Here is a 9,362-nt window from a genome sequence, read left to right on the forward strand (position 1 = left end):
CCCCTAGAACTTAGAACTACTTAAACCTAACTAACCTAAGGACATCACACACATCCATGCCAGAGGCAGGATTCGAACCTGCGACCGTAGCAGTCGCGCGGTTCCGGACTGCGCGCCTAGAACCGCGAGACCACCGCGGCCGGCACTTCCTACAAAGTGAATCAAGAACCCCCTCTAGCTTAAGCAAAAATGCTCTGACGTCGGAGTTAGGGGACCTATAAACAAGAGCAATTAGAAGTTTAGTTTCACTAAATTCAACTAATGCTGCACAACTTTCAAATATCTGTTCAGTGCAGTGTCGTGATACGTCTATGTACTCAAATGAAATACTGTTTTTTACGTACAGAGCCACTCCCCCACCCCGCAAGGAATTCCTTGAGAAACAGCCAGCTAATCTGTAGCCTGGTAGAGGAAGCCTCTGAATTATCAAATTATTTAAGTGGTGCTCTGATATACCAATAATTTCAGAGTTTACATCTATTAGCGGTTCACTAACTTTATCTCTAATACCTCTTATATTTTGATGAAATATGCTAATTCCTTCTCTACTTGGAAACATTACATCCCCTGGAGGTGAGCCCTTAGTTAGAGGCACTTCCTTTAGGCAGGTATACCTATCAGCTGACTTCAGTCTTAAAAAGGGGCAGCTCTAACACCAACTAGTACAGGAATTTTTCCATGAGTAATACCACTACCGCCACCACCACCCATGGTGGTGGTCTTAACATTGTTCGCTGAACTTCCTACACCAGCCTTCAACTGTCTCTCTATCTCTCTCTCTCTCTCTCTCTCTCTCTCTCTCTCTCTCTCTCTCTTTCTTTCTTTCTTCCCCTCTATTTCGCTCTCTCTCTCTCTCTCCCTCTCTCTCCTCTCTCTCTCTCTCTCTCTGCGTTAATTTTCCTATCGGGCAGATATCAAGAAGTACAATGAAATTACACATACATGCAAAATTCACAAATATACGTTACATAAAATTACCACAGCACAAAAAGTACGTGATGTAAAGAAAAACAGTACATAAATGACGGAAAAAATAGAGGCACACACAAATCCTGGGTCAAATTGGCCCGTCACATCTTCCTGCTTCCTTGTATTGCATCTGGGTGGTGATACATATGGATCATAGATTTGGTAGGATTTTCTTCTCACTTCCGCTGGTGAAATAGCAGTGCATTCGGGAAACAGAAAACATTGGTGTCACGGCCCAATCCAATCGTTCTGTTTAACGTCTTGTACAGCTTCCTTAAAACACTACGAAAACGCGACAACAGGTGTTCGAACAGAACGAGGGCATCATCCTTCGTACATGAGTCTACTAATGCTCTGCCTCTCAACAAAAAAAAGACGCACCGCTAAGGAATTTACCGAACTGTACATAAATCTGTAGATGTGATATACACGTACAGACAAACAAATGATTACAATTTCAAAAAAACAGAATGATTCATTCAAGAGAAAGAGCTTCATAAATGGAGCAAGTCAATAACGCTTTGCGCCACCTCAGGCCCTCATACATGCAGATATTCGTCTTGCCATTGATTGATCGAGCTGTTGCATGACATCCTGAGCGCTATCACATCAAATTCTGCCCTACTGTCGCGTTAGATCGTCAAAAAACCAACATGGTTGGAGCGTCCTGCCCACAATGCTCAACTGGGGACAGATCCGGCGATCTTGCTGCCCAAGTCAGGGTTTGACCAGCACGAAGACAAGCAGTAGAAATTGTCGCCCTTTGCGGGCTGCTATTATCTTGCTGAAATATAAGCCCAGAATGGCTTGCCGTGAGGACAACAAAACGGGTTGTAGAATATCGTTCACGTCTCTGTAAGGATGCCGCGAATGACAACTACAGGGATTCTGCTATGAAAAAAGAGGACACTCCAGACCATCTCTTCTCGTTGTCGGGCCATATGTCAGGTGACAGTCAGGCTGGTATTCCATGACTGTCTGGGACTCGTCTCCAGAGACGTGTTCGGCCTGGAGTCTCACTGACTACAGTAGATTTGTCTTCAGTTATGAGTCTCGCTTTGAAGTGACCCGGATGACCAGCGACGACGCATCTGGAGTCGTCCTGGACACTGATGTGATACCAGCCTGATTGTTGCCCGCCAGATGGTCTGGGGGCCATTTCATTTCAAAGCAGGATCCCCTTTGTTCACATCTGTCGCAACCTTACAGAACAGCAGTACGTCAACGACATTCCACGCCAGTTTATTGGGTTCATAGCAAACCATGCTGGGCTTACATTTCAGCACGATAATGCCCGCCCGCACCCGACGAGTTTCCACTACCTGTCTTCGTGCTCGCCAAACTCTACCTTTGCCAGTAAGGTCGCCGGATCTCTCCCCTCATAAGAACGTTTGGAGTATTTTGGGCGGGACCCTTTAACCAGCTTGGGGTTTTCACGATCGACCGGGCCAATTGGACAGAATTTGCACAATATCGCTGAGGAGGACATCTAACAGCTCTACCAATCAATACCAACCCGAATATCTGCTTGTATAAGGGCCAGAGGTGGCCCAATGTGGCCGGCTGGGGTGGCCGAGCGGTCCTAGGCGCTAAAGTCTGGAACCGCGCGACTGTTGCGATCGCAGGTTCGAGTCCTGCCTCGGGCATGGATGTGTGTGATGTCCTTAGGTTAGTCAGGTTTAAGTAGTTCTAAGTTCTAGGGGACTGATGACATCAGAAGTTAAGTCCCATAGTGCTCATGAAAGGTGGCTACACTGAGTCACAGCGCCAGAGATTGCGCCAAAGATTATTATTCCGCCGCTTCCACTGGTGCAGTAGTAGTTCAGAGGATGTCGAGGGCAGTTGTTGTTCTGTTGGGCGAGAGAGTATATGCTGTTCGGCTGGTGTAATGTAAAGATGGAAGAGGTTGCAATTTTCAGAGTGTATTTGAGGAGATGGGCTTTTGATTTATGATGCTGGTGTAATGGAAAATTTTCGTCAATATATAACGAGGTAAAAAGGTATTACAGTTTTCTTTAATGACAATGCCTCTTGCTCACAGGTACAGTCAACAAGGCATCTGGCTCATGTTCATTTATTATGCTTGTAATTCTGGTTTCTATGTGCAATTATAGTATTTCTGGTTTTTCAATTAGTTCATTGTAAATGGTGTTTAAAATATTTTGTCGTATTGAGAAAGAACCGAGCCAGATACATGTTCGTTGAGTCACACTACCACACACAAGGCAGTTACTCTTATGCTTTGTTGTTCCGTAGGTTTTATAGTTGCACGGGATTTAATTAATCAACTGTGTTAATGGAAATTCCTTGTCATTCTTTATTTTTATTTTACACAGTCAGATTGCGTGCTAATTCTAGTCAGAGCCAACCGGTTACGAGACTTCGTAACCGGTCACACAGCTACTAAAATTATTGCATTTATTCATTAATATTAGTCCTTTCTTATTAATTAAGACCCCATGCACTCAGATCCATTTGAACCATTTTTTGGCCCAATGCGTTACTGGGTTTCTCGTTTGTTGAGCCCTTTCTCTTGGACAAATCATCCAATTTTCCTGAAATTGTAATCATTTGTTTGTCTGTATATGTACATACATACAGGTAATTACTTTGAAACGTGCCGGATTTTTAAAATTATTTTTTTTCTGAGAGTGTAAGTATTTATTGCGCTTTTTTCTAATATTCCAGGCATGCTTTTTTCCATTCCCCGTCGATCCAAAACGTTTAGAGAGGGGATTAATAAACCGTAGAGAAAAGTTAAGCTGGTGGCTTTAAGGCTCTAGGTGTTCTACATAGTCTGCTCCCGCTTGAGTACAACGCTCAGAAAGTTCATACGACCTTGTTAAATTGTCAGAAAAGTCCTTCTTTGGGATGTTCAACTCCAGAGTTACATTGGCTTGAACATCGATTATGCCAACAATACGTTGACCATTAATCATCCCCAGATCCAAGTCTTCGAATGAAGCACGAATTTCATGGATATATGGCACTGTATGGCATTATCGTTTATTTTGAGAGATGCATATGGGGCCTGAAGTTGGCACATTAGAATACCGAAACTGGTTATCGTCAAAATAAAATAAAATAACATCTTAGTTGCATGGTTGTTAGACAATTTCATTAATATTGACAATTACTAGCCAACCTGCACATTTTATCAATTGAAAGAAAAGTTTCATATGAAACAGATTTCAGCGACGTTATTGAGAAAAGTAATGGTGTGAATACATGTGCTATACAATAATATTAATAATGACTGCTATCTTGTACTAACAAGTTTATGAAACTATCTGGTATTGTTATTGCACAAGTTTTGTCTCCAGACATACAAAATAAAAGATAATTTTCTTATTCTATTCTTTATTATTTCTTTGCAGCCTCCTTGATGGTTGCTGTGCTAATTCAAATCGCAAGTTTCTCACTTATACGTTTAAGTACGTTTATTACAATTGCTAGAGCGTAGAGTACACACATTATAAATACTTGATTTTTTTGTCAGCCATTCCATCAGTATTATTTATTTTTTTACAAAAAAGTGAGCGCCTGGCGTCATTGGCCGGGAGGCCCCTTAGTGGGCAGGTCCTGCCGCCTTGGTGCAGGTCTTACTACATTCGACGCCACAGTGGGCGACCTGCGCGCCGGATGGGGATGAAATGATGATGAAGACAACACAACACCCAGTCCCTGAGCGGAGAAAATCCCCGACCAAGCCTGGAATCGAACCCGGGCCCGTACGACGGCAATCTGTCACGCTGACCATTCAGCTATCGGGGAGGACTTTTTTACAAAATTTACACCACAAACACATCAATTTCTGAGCAGACCGAGGGCTTCATTTACTTTCGCGAGGGCCTTAGTTTCGCCGCCCCTGGCCTCCGATGGGCTTAGTCATCCATCCACTTCCGTATTGACATTCATTTCTTCTTCTGTCAGGCCAGCAAAGAATTTGCAGCCTAGTAACAGTGGCCAATCAGAGAACGAGAGGGATTACCCCTACGCTGCCTACCTAGCTTCGTGTTCAAGCCGAGCGCGCCATCAATGTATACTCGTGGCGGATAACAATTTTCAAGATTTTCAAAGAAGAAGGAAAAACTTAGTAGGTTATCCTACACTTAAATACAAGCTAGAGTACCGGTATAAAACCAGTGTGCTATTATTTTATGTGAGAAGTAATGACGATGTTCTAAATTACGCTGCATTTGATGGATTTTACAAAAGTGCAGCAATAACAAAATAGACAGTTCAGGGGATAATTTCAGCTCAAGGGTCCACTGAAAAAAATCATATAAGGTACAAAAGTAAAATTTCAGTGAAATGTTCTTCAAGTACAGATTTACAGAGGTGATATGATTTCAGTCGGGAATGTTATTAATAATTTAGTATGCAGAGAGGGAGCTTTCTGAGAAAAGGGAAAAAGAGGCTGGCGTTTCAGTAGCGACCATTCCGTTTCACAGTCCGCATCCAACGGAGCCATAACTACATAAGCAACCACAAAGTTGCTGGAGTCTCCAGCGACTTTCACTCCGTGTGGCACGACGGCCTCGTGTACAAATTCTTTGTGCACCGAGGCCAAATGTCGCACCAAGTTCTCCTCTGCTCCTACCTGGCTGACAGGACGTTCCATGCCCGGCTGGATGATGGCTCATCGACGCACCGTCCGATGCGTGCTTGAGTTCCCGAAGGGTCAGTTCTTCGCCCTCTGCTGTGCTCCCTCTTCACCACGTATGCTTCGCGCTTGGTGCCGGAGAAGTTGGCTCTCTATGTTGACGACACTGCGCTCTTCGTGCGGATCATGGAAGTGGTGGAGATGAGACGACTTCTCCAGTGTGGCTGCGAGGCCCTGAGCACGAGGTCCACCAAGTAGCGGTTCAAACAAAACGTTGCGAAGAACCAGGCAGTAGTCTTGACACGGAGACTACTGCCACCCGAGATGCTGCCAGTCACCATAATGGGATGCCCCATTCCCTGGGGTAAGAATGGCTGACACAGGTAGTCCCAGTTTTCAAGAAGGGCCGTCGAGCAGATGCGCAAAACTATAGGCCTATATCTCTGACATCGCTCTGCTGTAGAATTTTAGAACATGTTTTTTGCTCGCGTATCATATCATTTCTGGAAACTCAGAATCTACTCTGTAGGAATCAACAAGGATTCCGGAAACAGCGATCGTGTGAGACCCAACTCGCTTTATTTGTTCATGAGACCCAGAAAATACTAGATACAGGCTCCCAGGTAGATGCCATTTTCCTTGACTTCCGGAAGACGTTCGATACAGTTCAGCACTGTCGCCTGATAAATAAAGTAAGAGCATACGGAATATCAGACCAGCTGTGTGGCTGGATTGATGAGTTTTTAGCAAACAGAACACAGCATGTTGTTCTCAATGGAGAGACGTCTACAGACGTTAAAGTAACCTCTGGCGTGCCACAGGGGAGTGTTATGGGACCATTGCTTTTCACAATATATATAAATGACCTAGTAGATAGTGTCGGAAGTTCCATGCGGCTTTTCGCGGATGATGCTGTAGTATACAGAGAAGTTGCAGCGTTAGAAAATTGTGGCGAAATGCAGGAAGATCTGCAGCGGATAGGCACTTGGTGCTGGAAGTGGCAACTAACCCTTAACATAGACAAATGTAATGTATTGCGAATACATAGAAAGAAAGATCCCTTAGTGTATGATTATATGATAGCAGAACAAACACTGGTAGCAGTTACTTCTGTAAAATATCTGGGAGTATGCGTACGGAACGATTTGAAGTGGAACGATCATATAAGATTAATTGTTGGTAAGGCGGGTGCCAGCTTGAGATTCATTGGGAGAGTCCTTAGAAAATGTAGTCCATCAATAAAGGAGGTGGCTTACTCGTTCGGCCTATACTTGAGTAGTGCTCATCAGTGTGGGATCCGTACCAGGTCGGGTTGACGGAGGAGATAGAGAAGATCCAAAGAAGAGCGGCGCGTTTCGTCACAGGGTTATTTGGTAATCGTGATAGCGTTACGGAGATGTTTAACAAACTCAAGTGGCAGACTCTGCAAGAGAGGCGCTCTGCATCGCGGGTTAGCTTGCTGTCCAGATTTCGAGAGGGTGCGTTTCTGAATGAGGTATCGAATATATTGCTTCCCCCTATTTATACCTCCCGAGGAGATCACAAATGTAAAATCAGAGAGATTCGAGCGCGTACGGAGGCTTTCCGGCAGTCGTTCTTCCCGCGAACCATACGCGACTGGAACAGGAAAGGGAGGTAATGACAGTGGCACGTAAAGTGCCCTCCGCCACACACCGTTGGGTGGCTTGCTGAGTATAAATGTAGATGCAGATGTAGATCTCTGAGTGTCCTTTGATCAAAGCCTCACTTGGCGGCCGCATGTCCAGGATGCCTATGCGTCCTGTAACCTCTGATCAACCTGTCGTCAGCATTTCCACCCCACAATGGCATTACCCTGTACCTGGCTCTGGTTCACCCAATGCTGGAGTGTGCTGCCATAGTCTGGAGCAAGGTGGGTAACATCCACCACTTTTAGGCGGGCAACAAACATTACTTTTGCTTATTAGAACTATAAGTTTCAGAATAGTAATTAAAAAAAATAGTTCAAATGGCTCTGAGCACTCCACACCAGTGGAGGTGGCGGAATAATAATCTTTGGCGCAATCTCTGGCGCTGTGACTCAGTGTAGCCACCGTTCATGAGCACTATGGGACTTAACTTCTGAGGTCATCAGTCCCCTAGAACTTAGATCTACTTAAACCTAACTAACTTAAGGACATCACACACATCCATGCCCGAGGCAGGATTCGAACCTGCGACCGTAGCGGTCGCGCGTTTCCAGACTGTAGCGCCTAGAACCACTCAGCCACCCTGGACGGCAATAGTAATTAACATGAAATAGAACTGAAATCTGGATTCGCAGGACAGATCGGATCAGGTTGTGGAAAGGGGCCAAATCAGTTGCTGTTAGTTGCACAAACATACAAACTTTATTTTGCTAAAACACTGAATCACACATGCCCTTAAAAGAATTCAGAAACAATACGGCTGAAGGCCATAACACAAGTTATTAAAATTGCCTTAAGGAATACACATGGCTGAAGGCCTTAGTTACAAAATAGAAGAACTGAAGGCTTAAGGCCTGGATAGCAAGAATTTCAGTAAGAAAATTTTAAAAGGTTTTTAAACAAATGACCTTTCAAATTTTAATTTTAGACAGCTGAAAGCCTTATCTTAAAATATTTCACATAAAGTTCAGCTGAAATTCATTACTGAACATAGAACAACTCAAGGCTTAAGGCCTGGTTAACAAAGATTTCAAATGAACCCAAACCTCTTTTTTAAAATAATTTTAAACAAATCAGTCTTGAAAGCTTAGTTTAACTCGGTTGAAGGGCTTATTTTAAAATTGAAACAAACTAAACTAATAGACAGCTGAAGGCCTCGCACAGTACTTCAGACTAAAGAACATCACAATCAAAAACCAACAGAAGTGTTCCGAGAGACGGCCTGAGGAGGTAATTCTAACGTAAAGTTAGGTGAGACAGGCAGCCAAAAGTAAGATTAAATAATCGGATGGCAACCCGGCCCAGGGACGGCTGAAGGACCGACCAACCACCTAATCAATTCCCTCCCGCCCGACCAACGGCACGATAACCGAAAATGTCAGCGAGTGTGTGTGTGTGTGGCTCTGAACACTATGGGACTTAACAGCTGTGGTCACCAGTCCCCTAGAACTTAGAACTACTTAAACCTAACTAACCTAAGGACATCACACACATCCATGCCCGAGGCAGGATTCGAAACTGCGACCGTAGCAGTCGCGCGGTTCCGGACTGCGCGCCTAGAACCGCGAGACCACCGCGGCCGGCTATGTCAGCGAGGACGAAGATACCAGCAGCACTACTTCTTCAAATGTTGGCGTCTAAATACAGCCAAGGCGCAATAACCACTCAACAATATGAACACCACCAAGGGCTGTCGATCTACACGCGGTACGGACAGCATCAACACGGCGAGGAAACACACACTGCGGAACACTACGCTAATGACCTCGCCGCGGACACTTCCTCGCTGCACTGTCCCAACGGACCAACTGCCTACTCCAGTACGCAGACAGCATTAACAAATTACACAAGCTAGACACAACTGCACGAAAACACGTCCACGAGAACTCGAACAATCGTAAAAGCAATCACTGTGGAACAACAAGGACGAATGACGAAGTCGACACACACAGAGAACCCGAGGTGGTCGGCGACTATACAGGGTGGTCCACTGATAGTGACCAAGGCAAATATCTCACGAAATAAGCGTCAAACGAAAAAACTACAAAGAACGAAACTCGTCTAGATTGAAGGGGGAAACCAAATGGCGCTATGGTTGGCCCGCTAGATGGCGCTGACGT

The sequence above is a fragment of the Schistocerca cancellata genome, chromosome 6 (assembly GCF_023864275.1).
Source record: "Schistocerca cancellata isolate TAMUIC-IGC-003103 chromosome 6, iqSchCanc2.1, whole genome shotgun sequence".
Taxonomy (NCBI): domain Eukaryota; kingdom Metazoa; phylum Arthropoda; class Insecta; order Orthoptera; family Acrididae; genus Schistocerca; species Schistocerca cancellata.